The sequence below is a fragment of the Botryllus schlosseri genome, chromosome 16 (assembly GCF_051294905.1).
Source record: "Botryllus schlosseri isolate E-star chromosome 16, Bs_hap1, whole genome shotgun sequence".
Lineage (NCBI taxonomy): Eukaryota > Metazoa > Chordata > Ascidiacea > Stolidobranchia > Styelidae > Botryllus > Botryllus schlosseri.
Genome location: NC_137251.1, coordinates 9,221,848 through 9,236,959, shown reverse-complemented (window position 1 = coordinate 9,236,959; position 15,112 = coordinate 9,221,848).

The following is a 15,112-nucleotide window of genomic DNA, read 5'->3' as shown; positions in this document are numbered from 1 at the left end:
TTCGAGTCTTAATTAACACTTGTATAAATTTAAGCACAATCTGCCAATCTCACAATTATTACCAACTTATACAGCTCCTAGGACTGGTTTACCTTCACAGCTATCTCGGTCTGGTGTACCATATCGTAACTATAGGGCTGGGCACGATGATTCGAGTAGGCCTACTCCAATCTGATGATTCAAGTCGAGTAGTAAAATACGATTTTTTTCGAGTACTGAAATTATACGCTCCTCGCCATTGATGTTTCGATACTATTTTTCACTGTGGAAGCCTTGAAACATTGATTGGCCGTATCGCAGCATAAAAAACATGTAGTGCAAAGTTCTAAAGTTTACTGGAAATACCACATTTTCAGAAGTCATGATCATCCCTCAACATTGTCACAAAATGCAATGAAATCAGTATGGTCGAAAAAATACCAAATTATCTTCAATGTGATGTATAACAGGCATTATATCATTTGTGGTGGCATAAAAGGTACATAATTGAACTGCGACATATGACATTCTGTTTTGTTAATGAGTGATACACGAATACACGACTCTACTCGACTCGAAGCATAATAAGTGATTCAGAATCGAATCACTCAGGTACTCGATTTTGCCCAGCCGTAATCGTAACCCAGAGTTATAGATCACTAACCTACGGATGGATGGGCAACTTAGTTGTCACACTTGAATACCCACTACCCAGACACTACTGACGAGGGTGTCCGGACAATACCGATAAAACCATTACCGAGAATGCCATTACCGAGAATGGACACCAACGAGAATTGACATTACCGAGAATGGACACCACAGAGAATGGACATTACCGAGAATGGACACCACCGAGAATGGACATTACCGAGAATGCAATATATGCAATGCAGGCATGTTATGCATATGCACAGGTCGTGGGAGTGCATCACGGCGTTGCCACATTGGGTATCGATGCTCAGGTATACATTCCTCGGCAACGTCAGTCCCAGTAAGCTATATTCTTGACATTGGCCATTCTCGGTAATGTCCATTCTCGGCGGTGTCCATTCTCGGTAATGACCATTCTCGGTAATGTCCGTTCTCGGTAATGTCCATTCTCGGTAATGGCATTCTCGGTAACGTCCATTCTCGGTAATGGTTTTCTCGGTATTGGTATAGAACCACTGACGAGACAGGTAAAAGCAGCATAATAGGTCATGGTCATCCTATAGTTGGCCAGGCCCCTCCGTGCGGTTAAATTTAACAATACAGATCTTAATCGAAAGCTATCGTTAGCCTGATTCCGGAAATACAATTTAAATGCTGGTCTGAAAATCGGCAATTTCCCGAATAATCGCTCGATATAATTTCCATTAGCATGGTCGGTTGGTCATTGTGTTGCGGCGCTCCGCGATTGTTAGGAGCAAGTGGAGTGGTTCCATTGTCATGTTAACATATTCGAAATCAGCGCGACACTAGATTTCCATTGAGACCAGTCTGAATAAATTTTAGCTCACGGGACGCAAGCTATGGACTACCACTTACGCTACTTTTATCCGGCTGCATATGTACATTGTGCACTGTGTATAGCCTCATTCTGCCGCCCCCTTGGAGCCTGCCGCCCCTGGCGCAGAGCCAGAACCGCCAAGTGACTGCTACGCCACTGCTTACACCTTCCTGAGTCAACACATGCACAAAGACGGGACGAAATAAGGCCTTGAGAATGTTGGTCAGCGGATATTTGCACCGAGAAAAAATCAACATCTCAGTTTACTACTACAGATTCTGGTGCCTAACTGATATCAGAGGACGAAAACGACAAAGTCATTCATGATCCCGGCTATCCTGGTCAGTGGTCACACTTAACCATATAATCTACGACACTTGATAGGCGCAAGTTATAGACGAATATTGACGCACTATATTCAGTTGACTAACTCTGAACCATTATAGTTGCCATTACCGCGATCAGCCAAGAACCCAGCCATTGATGAAGATGATTCATATCTAACCGGAATTGGTGTGCAAATATCATGAAATTACGTTGTTTATACTTTTCAAGTTGCCCACAAATGAAATCAGATATTGAAGTTTATCTTTGAGCTGCATGGGTATGCTATATGGCGTGAAAATGGTTTAACTTATGATGCCCGAATTCTAATTAGATGTGCTAGGCGTAGGAGGCAAATGTAATTCCAACCGTTGGGCCATCCTAACGCCTTTCCTTGGTTGGAGGGGTTCAACGACGTAGCCTAACTGCGTTGACGTCGACTATGAGGAGCACAAAATAATAGAGAGTTATTTGGTCGACAGATGTGGATATTGACCCTGTTTTGAAATGAAGTCAGGATGTAAAAAGTAGCCTACCCGCACCGGAAACAGACAGTTGTGCATAGTGGATTATATGATGACGTACTGAATCTCGATATTTATGAAACATGTCACATGTGTGAGGCTTGCCTATCAAACTCTGAAATTTATACGCCTAATAAATATCAAAAGAGGCTCGTGGCTTTGTATATGAGCGCCGGTGCGGTCAGACCTTCTTTTTTTTCCGACACCGGCGGATCGAGTAAGGAACGGTAATGCTCAGGAATCCCATGCCGTTAAATGCACAATCCACGGTTACGGCGATACGCTATGGGCTTCGAGAGAGATAGAGAGAGAGAGAGTCTTTATTTTCATTCAATCAAAATACATAAAAAAACAGACGGCAATGATGGTGGTACAGAAAATATGCATGCACATTATTCGGTATCAGATAGGAATAATTGATACAACCGTGGAGGTAGACTATAGTCTGATCACACCAGATCAAACAGGTATACTTGACTCTATACAGTCTGGCTGTAAAAAATGGTCGTCAAATTGGCTTGGAAATTGTTGCCATTGTAACGTGAAATATACCGCGAATGACTCGAATTTACTAGTATTGTAACTTTGTAAGACATTTCGCTTGACCAGTTCGAACATATATGCTGGTGCTGGGGTTGAATGTATCGTTTGTCGCGTAACTATAGCATAACTATAGCCGCAGCGGTTCTCAACCTTTTTGGACATGCACCCCCCTTGGGAATGGTCGAAAATATTGCGCCCCTGACCCCCCTGACCCCCCCTACACTTTTCGTCATGTCAAAAAGAGCACATCATCTAACACAGAGGTAGGCAACCTTTTTGCTAAGCACGGCCCATTACGATTACTTATGTAGCCTAAGGCCGCATTCCAGGGCATAGCCGTAATGAACTAACTGGACGCGAAATACCTATGTTATTCTGTCCATATCCATTGCCGGTGAACTCTGGAGTCCGGACTATTATACTTTTAACAAAAGCCTTTTGTACGTACCGAAATCGCGAGTCGCAATGTTATGATTAGATGCTGGGATTTTTCAGATTCAATAATGAATTCCGTAATTAATAGTAGCAGTATCACATATTATTAACAAATATTTATCCTCTCTTAGCCCATGTGATCAGATACACCGGTAGGGTTCATTGAGGAAGAGCTTTTGAAAATTTTGGGCAAGTTATAAAGGATAATGCATCCTTGGGTGAGCCAAATGTTTTAAGTCACTTGGTTGCATGCTGTTATTTCTTGACCCCCGATCAGGATTGTCGATTGTATCGGTAGTGGAAATACATTAAAATCGCTCAAATGTACCATAAACAAATTTCTTTCGTGAGGAGCACACGATTCCGATTCCGGCTCAGAGGGAGAAGGACGCTACTATTAATATCGAAAAATTAGGTTATGTTGAATTGCGCGGGGTGTGAAGAAAATTTCAAGATTAATTAAAATCTCTCAAAAATTTGGGAGTGAATTCGTAATTTCAATTTGCATGTCGACGGATGCCAACACATACCAATTGAATTAGTTGTCGACGGCCGCACAAATTCCCATCTACAGTGGCAACAGGTTGCCCTTCCGTGATCTAATAATATACATAATTACATATGGTATGTCTTACGCCAAGTTTGAATCCGCATTCCAATTAACTGAGGGCGAAACCGGGCAGCTTATATTGTATCTAAATCTGTCAGTGCAGTTCGCCATTTATTAACAACAGCTACCCAGCGCACCGAACTTTATGCTACTACTTACTGCTACTTACACGTGGGAATTGCTCCAAATTTTCAAAGAATATCAAATATTTGCTGGAATGAAGTTGAAATCAGCCTATATACTCGGTTGAGCGCGACCGCTGGAGTTAGAATTAGGCGGGATTTCTTGAATACGAAATAAGTTTCATCTTTAACAATCGTCTTCTCAGAATGACTGTGAAGCACATTTTCAGTCAGAATTCATACAGACGTGGTCCATTTCTCGCGCCCCCCACCCCCCGAGAGCTTCCCTCGCCCCCCAGGTTGAGAACCCCTGCTATAGCGTAACTGGGGATAACTGGAAATTGTAAGCATCCTTGCTTTCCACTGTTTATTCTCGGTTGACATCTAGCGATAGGGGAGTCCGAGTAACCATTCCTGCGTGTTACTGCCCCAGGCGACCGGTGTTGTAGATGTACGTCCATTTTGCATATACCTAGCAGGCCTATACTATGTATAGTGCTCTTCCTCTCCTCCATAAACTCACGACGTTGAATAACAAAGTCAGACACAACGTGGTGAATGCGTAGCAATCGATAAATCTACGCGGGTTGTGGTCATTAAGTTCGGCAGTTTACGTTGGACTGTCTCATCATCAAAATTTTAATAAAAATTTTATAAAATCAATACACCACACGATTGCGAAATATTGAAGAGATAGGAGGGTGGCGAAACGACTTGGAGTAGTATTTTATTCATAAACCAAAGGGACGGGTTGTAGTCATCAGGGCTTTGGAGCCGGAGCCCTGGAGCCGGAGCTGGAGTCGGAGCTCTACATAAAATTGAAGAGGAGCCGGATCCGGAGCTACAGCCGGTTCTATGAATTCTAGCTCCGGCTCCGACGTATTTCATAAGATGGTATGCTTTTACTGATGGCTGAATTCCCATACTTTTACGATAATCATTCAAAAAAGTAAGAATTGTTGCCTCGTTGGCACCACCTTTTCTAACCAACCAGTAACCCTGTTTATGCACAGGTTCCAAACCTGGATAGGCTGGATTTGCCACGCTTACTCCGTAATTACTGTATTATAGGTACACCATCAAATTCGTAATCAGCACAACACCGATAGGCAATTGTGTGGTTAGAAAAATAATGAAAAGCATGCCTGTCACAAAATGGGAGTGATGCTTGTGAGATGAGCAATATACCTAATTAGTAATGAGACGAATATATATGCAACGTCATAAGATATAACCATGACCTTGCTGCACATGTTGATTTAGAGCCGCGCATGCCGCACGCCTTTTCTGGACTGGACGACCAAATGCACGTATCGTTGATAGTTTTTTAATCGTAGCGCCAAATTGGATAGTGTGTTATAGTGTTTCACGGTGTTCTTAGAACACTGTGGTGTGTTATCGTTTTTGCCTATGAATTGAAATTCATTCAAGCGCACGATCGTTTACTCCAGTATCGATTTGCAAACGTAAATAGGGAAATACATCGAAGCAGCCCAGATCGCTGTTATAGTCCGCATAGCCTACAATTGCCGCGATGCGAGCTACTCAATGCGGTGTCCGAACCCTGCCCTGGTAATGAATATAAGAGGGCAATTAGTGATTGGATGCGCGCTTTCCGCTTTCCAATTTCTAATCATAAATTTTGTGTATTCATTATTGTCTGCTTGATACACTCGTCCTCTTGAATTGTCTTGCAATGTCAATTGCGAGCTTGCATTATAATTGGTTACTGACTTCTACAGTGCACGACGTTCAATTAAGTTCTCAAATATTGATGCAGCACCAGATTGTCAGTGGCAATTATTTTGAGTTTATTTGATTCGTTCGAAGGAGAACCTTCTTTACTCCAATAAACTTGATCGACGACGGACGGACTGTTAACGAGCGCACAAATATCAAATTTGAAGCCATTGGGTATATTTGGTAAAAAGTGGATTTCTGCTGATAAAGTCGCGGTATGCGCTCATTTCTGCAGTTATACATATGAGCAAATCGCACCATTTGAAGATTAAATTGGACTGTATGGCTTGATATTACCGAACGCAGTATCGGTATTAAAACATCACGTCACTGTTGTGATACTGTATCATGTGTATAATGTACATGCAATGGCTAGGAGTAAATTGCGTTCTCGTGCCGATATGACGTCATCGACAGACGACACGAAGTAATTATCACGTCACAGGACTTTGTATACCCCCACTAAATGATAGTTCCTTGCGAAGGCTACGACCGAACCGTATTTGCCGGTGCCGGAGCAGTGGTATTAATGAACTCCGGAGCTAATTCATCTCAGAAGAGAGCTCCCGAGCCGGAGCCGGAGCAGTTTAAATTTACGATTGCTCCAAAGCCCTGGTAGTCATTGAGTTCGGCAGTTTCGCTGGACTGTGTCATGATCATAATTCTATTAAAACTTTTATCAAAATCAATATCAAACCATGCTGAAGTTGAAATTGATTTAAATTTGAAAGTATTGTTTTTGTTATTATAAATGAGCTATTATCCAGCGCCAACACCACTATTCCTCACTAGTTGATAAGGCTTAGGCGATGGTAATAGCATTCCATGGCGAAATAATTAGTTGAAATGAATGGGCTTGGGCATATAGCCTTGACGTACAATGACCCATACAGTGCCAAGACGCTTAGAAAACGAATTGGGGCTTCCCCAATAGGTCAAGCTTTACGAGGAGATATAGTTTTCCAACAATTACCGTGTCGAGCCTAGGGTTGCCATACGTCCGGAATTTCCCGGACATGTCCGGAATTTCACTGTTCGAACTAGCGTCCGGGAGGAATTTCTAAAATAGGCCAAATGTCCGGAATTTTAAAGACTTGACGTAGGCTCATAAATTTTTCGTAAATCAGCATAAAAACAATATTTTTTGGGAATATTTATGCTGACGCATGATATTTTTTTTTGCGCTGCGCGCGATTTACTGTCACATTTATTGATTTTAATATGGAGATTACCACCCTCGAAAAAACTGCAATGAAATATAAATAAAAACAACTTTCATTTAGTGGAATAAGCCTCATTGTAATCCAAATTATAGGAGAACGGTTTATTCCTAGATATCGTTAAGGCTGTTTATATGCTTTATTCAACGATAGTGGTTCCAAACAGGGGGTAGTTGGCTTTTATTTTAGGGTTTGCGAACATGTTGAACGTAATCAGCTTTCAAAATAGCCCGTGAGTAAGTCTGGGCAAAGGTGCTGACTTCATTTAGTATTCAGCTCGTCAAATTTTGATCTGGCCCACGGAACCAGGTTGGAAACCACTGGAAGAGGGGTGTTTATAAAGCTATGTGGTGCGCACCGGCAACAATCTTATCGGTAGGACATGAACATGACTTAACGATGTGCAATTACGCTCCCTGTATTTTCGAACTCATCATCCTCCATCAGCTCTACCGCTAACTCTGATCATTGGGGCGGAGAGTAGTATCTAGGGATGGTGTGAACGTGAGGTTCACGTTCGCGTTCTGTGCGTGAACCTCGGAAATTAAGAGATTCACGTTCACAAACGAAGCATGGTAGGTTCTGGACTGTGAACCTTTTTCATATATTACAATTTATCACGTCCTTATAACATCTTTGGTTGAAATTTATTGCATTTCAGCTGCGGGTCACTCTCTGCATGGCGTTGGCAGCATAAAAAAATCAATACTAAACGAGCATGCACCTTGACAATCGAAAAAATACTTGCTTTGTTACAAAAGTTTGCTCCAAATATCCAGCTTTCCGTTTGTAAATGTGAACCGCAATCACACATCATCAAGAGCGGAATACGCAACATGTAGTTAGTCGGTGAATAATGCTTGAAATTGATAAAGCTGTCTAATGTGAAAAATCTAGAGGCGTACGAGATCCATCTTTATTTGACATTCTTATTGCTTTATAAAAACCAAATCCGTGCGATTGGGATGTTGGCTACTGCTGTAGTGCTGTATAATTTTTTACTGGTGTAATATCGGTAGCGAGTATGGAAACCCGTTTTTACACTCTGATCAATATCAACGTAGCAATACGTAGTAACGTAGTAATAGTCAGACATCGAATACATTGTCTGGTCTGACATAGACCGTTAATGCGTAAGGTTATATTCTCTTGCAAGTCCTCGTGGAAATTGTTGGCAAAGCGACTGAAGATTTTGATTTTATGGGATTATTATATCATTTGATTGCCCCAGTTGATACATTTGGCGACGTCTAAAAAGTCAGTATGTACGTACTTCAGCATTGTGGCATAATATGGCTTGAGTCATCGCTAGAAAACGTGTACATTAATTTACCACTGAAATGTAGGGTTGGTATTAGCAATATGACGTCACGGGACGTCATGAGGTTCACGTTCGCGTTCTTACAGAACCTTTCAAAAAGTTTCGCGTTCACACGAACCTGAACCTTTCAGAGGTTCACACCATCCCTAGTAGTATCTATATAGTAATATATTAAACGAGCAATATCATTGACGGGATTCATTCAAATAATCTAACGACCAGATGCATATGGAAACCAGATTCATAAAGCAAGCACAATCCCAGAAGTTGCATCGATTACCCTATAGTGTGCGCTCAAAATATTTGTTTATGTGTTGACGGGAGGGGGCTGAAAACATGTGCTTTTGGTCCCGGTTACACAACACACAACCTCATACTCCGGAACCGGATCGTGATCACCTCTGGTCTATGAACAAAGCTTTGATAGTGTGACGTCATGACTCATTTAGAAATCCACTAGTGGGCGCTAAGAGTGTCCGGAATTTGGGTTACTGAAATATGGTAACCCTAGTCTAGCCATGGCCTCAGGTATCGCGCGCTGCTGATAGTTCAAAATAGAATGAATGTGATGATCGTGATGTTTTTGTTGTATTTGTATTTCTTTAATAAAGCTTTATTTAATTTATGATATATGCCCGACACCCGTAGCCCATGTTATAGATAGAGTATAGCGTTGTCTGACGTAAAGTTTTAAAAACGTGACTCTTAAAGTTTGTGGCCTATTTTATCTCACTACGAATTCATGCGACCCGCGCCCTCTTCGAAATTTGAAAAGTGGTCCACGACCCGTTTTGAGTTGGCGGCCCCTTGATTACTGCATGTGAATAAGAGGCATGCAAAATTCGTACATATGCACACTGGATAAAAAAAGGATAACATAAAAGTTAGCGACAAAAATGAATGCTGCATGTGTCAGCGAGCGGAGCATCATTCTGCTTTTCCCAGGCTGTCAATTGTAATGATGCAGTAAACACTTAAAATGTGAACAAAGACAAGATCAATAGCTTAATCGCACACTTTCCCGTTAAGGAAATGTTAGAAAATTCAGTTTACTCTACTTGCTTGCTGAAAAATGTCCAAATTGTCCAATGTCCATTTTCCGAAAAGTGTCCTTATAGTGAGGTGCTCCAGTGCATACCTTCCTACGTTCCTACGTGCATGCATAATTTGGATCAAGATGTTGTACTCGATTCATACCGCGGGATAAGTCTGAGGTAGGTTCAGGTTTCGTGTGCCTTGGGTGTATCTATATCAAGGCCAGCCAATCCGTGGCCAGTGGGCCACATGTGGCCGCGAGAAGGTTTTGAGTGGCCCGCGAGGTAATTTCCGAAATTAGTAATATTATCAAAAATGGATTGCACGGATTGTGAACTTGCACGGCCAACACTTAAGATATGATGATTAAAATATCAGTTCTGAAGCATTGGCGGATTCATGAGCCAGTCACATTTTGGTAGATCTTCGTACATTACGATAAAGCAGAATAATTTGCGATAGATTTATCCAAAGTAAAAACAAAATTCACGCTTCGCGCAATATGTTGTCACTCGATTTCTTGCTTTCAATAGTGTTAACCCTTTCTGAAAATGAAATAACGTCTCGCTCGCTGAAAGACCGTCGACGATGAAACCTAGGCAGAAAATGATTGACGCATATTGGTCGAAGCTTTCGATGTCGATGTGTCCAGGTCCCGAATAGTCCAGTCCTTGCAAACTGGGCCCCGTGATATACAGCAGACCCACAATATACTCAAGTAATAATATTATCCATGTATAAACATCGAAACAATTTCGCGCGTCGCGCGGATAGTGGCCCGCGCAACGGTTCGTAAATTGCATGTGGCCCTTTGGCCGATTGCATGTGGCCCACCCCTGATCTATATGATGCATATTCATACCCGTATATCAGGGATAGTACACGTGTGGAAATACACACACTTTTCATTAAGAGTGCATATCCGTCGGCTCGTTATCATGTAAGTCGAAACAGGGACTAAGAACTCTAGAATATAATGAGTATAGTTGGCGCTCTAGTTTATCGGGTCACGACATGTCATATCGATCTCGTCTTCCGACACTTGCCACCTTATTTGTCACCTGTTCTTTTATATTATCTTCTTTTAATTTCCATTCAGTGTGCATGCCTCCTTTTCTACATCGCCAAGGCCAGGTGGGTATCTGATATCGAAGACTACTCCAAGTCGTTTCGACACCTTCCTATCTTTCATTGTATCGCAGTCTTGCGGTGTATTGAAATGATGAAATTTTTAGGAATGAATTGAATTGAATTGAAAATTATTGGAACCCAGCTAAAGTATGCATTTTCAGATCGCAGGTCCCCTATGGAAAACCAAACAACCCGTAACTACTACTTGAACCTAATGATTTGACGCAATTTCGAATGAAATTTATTATGATTCATCCGGAAAGCAATATTAAACACCTTGTACTTAATCTAATATAAAGAGTTACAGTACTTATATATATTAGCGAAGGTCCAGCTACAAAAGTTTAAAATTTGCTTACGTCCGTTATAACTGCCATGAAAAAATCTGCAGTGATACAAACGTAATACGATGCAATTATTTGGAAAGTCCCGTAAATTAGTATTAGCAAAAGCGAGATATATTGATTTTTGTCATAGCTAGTTGGATAATTGGCATTTTTTAATTTCTTGCTAGCTCTTTAAAAATTTAAAATGACAACCGGAGATCCCAAAGTCTCTGACCAAGGTCTCTGACCAAGGCTGTTTTATATTGTTGGTCTAGAGCTGAACAGCAAGAGTAAACCACTGTACTTTGGTTTGGCAAATCGACTATAGTCTAATGGATTTGGTTTTATTAAAAATCAAAGTAATTCTTGAGACAGATAAGGTCCGGATTCGGCACCGAGAAAGTTCGCATTCGCACCGCGGTCCGCCTTGGGCTACTAGGAATATAATCAATGAAGTACTTTGTCCACCTCGCTACATTTCGAAATGATGGTTTGATTGTTGGGTGACTGAATACGATCATTTCGAGAGATAGCCTGCAAGATATTTCATAATGTATACAGCACGATCGTAACAACCAAGTCATTTCATTGCTGTTATGTGTAAATGCCTTTGAGGGAAAAGTTGGATTCGGACGTAATAGCTTCGTGTTTCCAATAATCATACCGAAGGACTGCAAAACCTTGGCCGCAATTTGCAGCAATCGGTGATGTAGTGATGGGCAAGAAGGTAGACTGTATACACAGCTTTTGCTGCACCAATACTATCCAACAGAATTTGATCGCGTCAAAAACGTGCAGTTGCGAACCAGCCCAAATAAGCTGAATCATCTACATTCTACGTATTTCTGTTGAATAATGAGAAAAATAACAATCATTGCAGCCTCAATGCAATTCCACAAAAAAACTCTATATCCCTAAATTTATTTCCTTTATTCTGATGTGGCGATGTTGCTGCCACCTAATTGTCACGTGCTGTGCTCAACACGCATTGTCTCCAACTATACGCAAAAGGCAAACTAACAAAACAAGAATTCCTCTACTTAGCACGCTGTTTGATTTGATATGCCTTTATGAGGCTGCATTTGCAATCTTGCCTTTGGCCCAATTCTTGATCAATACGGATGATGGATGATGAATACCATGACTGAATAGTTTGAAGTTTCTACATCAAAGCCTAATATATAGGAATTCAACGCGGTTTGAGTCTCTATAGACCGAGATCGGGGGCCATCTTTAACCTAAGGATTATCTTACAAGGCTGGGGTTCTTAACGTATAGGTCGCGACGGGAATAAATTTGGGTCGCGACGGAAACCGAGAGATTTTTTGATATGTGTGCAATATTTGCTAAATTTCTTGCAACAATAAAGTTGCTTCGTGCTCCGCGACATCGCATTTGGAATTGTTGTGCATGTGCAAGTGTGCATGTCCACTGTCCAGAGTCACTGGTGCGTACTATATGTCGAATAAGCGAGGCACGCATAGAAAAGTGGTTGCGACGATAGGGCTTGATCAATGATCATGCAAATGTGCCGATCTTAGAATTGTTGCATACGCATATTGGTGAGATTCGCATATAGTACACTTATCCAGTATTTCATCAGTTTTCTGTCAACTCCCAGTATCAAGCTTCCAGTTCGTTGGCAGGACAGTCAGTAAATGCATTTTGAGAAATATAATGGTGCGGTTGCGGTTCGCGTCTACAATCACCATACACGGAGGTGACATAACAATAACCACAACCTTTCTGTCCCTAACATGAGGTTACATACAGATGCATAGAATCTTTGACGTAGGCTACATCGCTTTCGCTAAAATTAGTCCAATACGATTTCACGTGTAATGTTTGTTAAATTTTCATCGATTCATGTCCACATCCACATCGTACTCATTTTGTGCGATCATGCAGGCGTCGTGGTGATGGAAGGAGCTGGTAACACTATTTTGAAAAAACGATCACCAAACTTTTAGGCCTGTATCAGTGAGAAATGTAAGTAAGTACCACGCAAACAATTAACTGCATGAATAGGATGAGGCGTTATGAACTCTTAATTCACCTGCTTGCATGTAATATGATATCTATTATAAATAAGACACCCCCAGTTCGCTTTCTTATGAATTCATTGTGAAATATGCGTAATAAGGTTACTAATCAGTTCCCCTGTAGCCAAATTTATGTTGTGATGAGGCAATAGGTAACGAGCACGAGGCGGTAAGACGTCATGCAGTTCTTTGGACATATAGTTAATCAGCCGATATCAACCAATACCCCTTCAGGCCTGACGCATGTGATCAGCGAAACAGATGATTCTTTTTAGGTCGACGTCCACAAGGGGCAGTCCCGCGATATCAGGATGTGCAATGTGCACTGTACTATGCACATCATTTGCAATGCTACCAGGAACGCGATAACATCAATTGCGTCACACACAAAAATGCCTGGGTGACGATTTCAATTTCCCTGTGTACTTCCGCGTCGTCGTAACTGACGCAGCTAGATGCCCCTCATGTGATACTATGTACTCAAAAGTCACAACTGAAATGTTAGAGGGAAAGAAACGTATTTTTTTTTATCTGTTTAGTATAACCCACATGTGTCTACACAACTTTGAGCAATTGTTCACCACTAAATGTTACAGACAGTTTGAAGTCCTTGCACCGAATATGGGCCTATACTCTGAAGAAGTGGACTGTGGTTCTTCCACTTTTTCACGCCCCGTTCCCTTTGTAGCTGAATCAAAAAGCTTTGAAAAGAGAAATCGCATGTTTGCAATAGAACAGTTGCATTATACTAGGGTTACCATATTTTTGTGGATCAAATTGCGGACATTCTTTAGCGCCCACATCGGATTTTACAATGAGGCACGGACACATTGTCAGTCAATATGACGTCACACTAACAAAAGTTCGTCTATCGACTGTATGCAGGAGTGGAGTGAAACACAGGTTTTGAATTCGGCCCTCTCTAATGTGAACTTTGGTGATTGCTTGGATCTGCAACAGATTTCTTCGCGGGCCGGATGAAATCGTCTGGTAGACCTCATACGGTCCACCGGGTGTGTGTTTGACAGCACTGCTCTACTGTTAGGTTGGTGCGGTTATCTGGTTGTGTGTTGTATCGAGGCCCGGAGCAACATTTTCTCAGCCCACTTCCGCCCAAAAAGCACTGATCTTGGGCCCACCATAGGCTAATCGATGCAACTTCTTGCGGGCTTACTATATGCATATGCTTGTAAAAATTTGTGAATGAAGTCTGTCAATGATATTGGTTCTTCCATATATTACTATAAAATACACCAATAGATTGCACATTCGGTGGTGTCCAACCTTTAATAGCCATGAGCTCATTTCCAATTTGAAAATGTTCCACGGTCTAGATCAAAAAATGATAGGCTGATTATAAAAAAGTCAGCTTGCCCAGACTTACTCACGGCCTGTTTTGGAAGCTGATGACGTCCAACATCTTCGCGATCCCCAGAATAAAGGCAAACGACCCCCAGGTTTAACAACTGTCTTTGACTAAACTAAAGCATTAAAACGGCCTTAACCAACTCTAGGAATATACCGTTATCTTATCATTGCGATTACAATTACACTGATTTCGGTAAATGATGGTTATTTTCATTTATTTTGATTGCATTTTTTGCGAGGGTGGTGCGTGCTCCCCATAACAATATCGATATACGATATATGAAATCGCGCCTGGCGCGAAGAAAATTTTCAAATAGTACAAATCTGCTTGAAAATAATATTATTTATGTTGATTGGCGAAAAAAAATTGAGCCTACTTCAAGCCTTCAAAATTCCGGACATTTAGGCGTATTTTGGAATTTCCTCCAGTACGCAGTTTTTACAGAGAAATTTCGGACGTATATGGCAACCCTACATAATACAGAAGCCCATGTACAGGGTATACACTGCTGGCAAAACCCAAGTTATTATTATTATCATTATTTCACCATAGTGTCCTATATGGTGTCGACACAAGCAAATCTCACGGCTCAGTGAAATTGATTCACGTCGCAATTTCCATTTGGCTACAGGCAATTTGACGGTCATTTTTGACCGGCTTGCCGAGCATTAAATTTGGTAAAACGGGTATCAATCGAAAGCTGACTCTGCACTGATTACGAAAATATAAATTTTATTCCGCTCGCGGCCCTGGAACCCAGACAATCAGCCTCGAATTTTTCATTGTTATGGAGATTGGCATTGGGACGCAACAATGCTGTCTGGCGAAACGAGAGAGTAGCTCAAGAGAAAAAGAGCGGACAGCATTGCATCTGATCTAAGCTCATACGTTTCAGATTA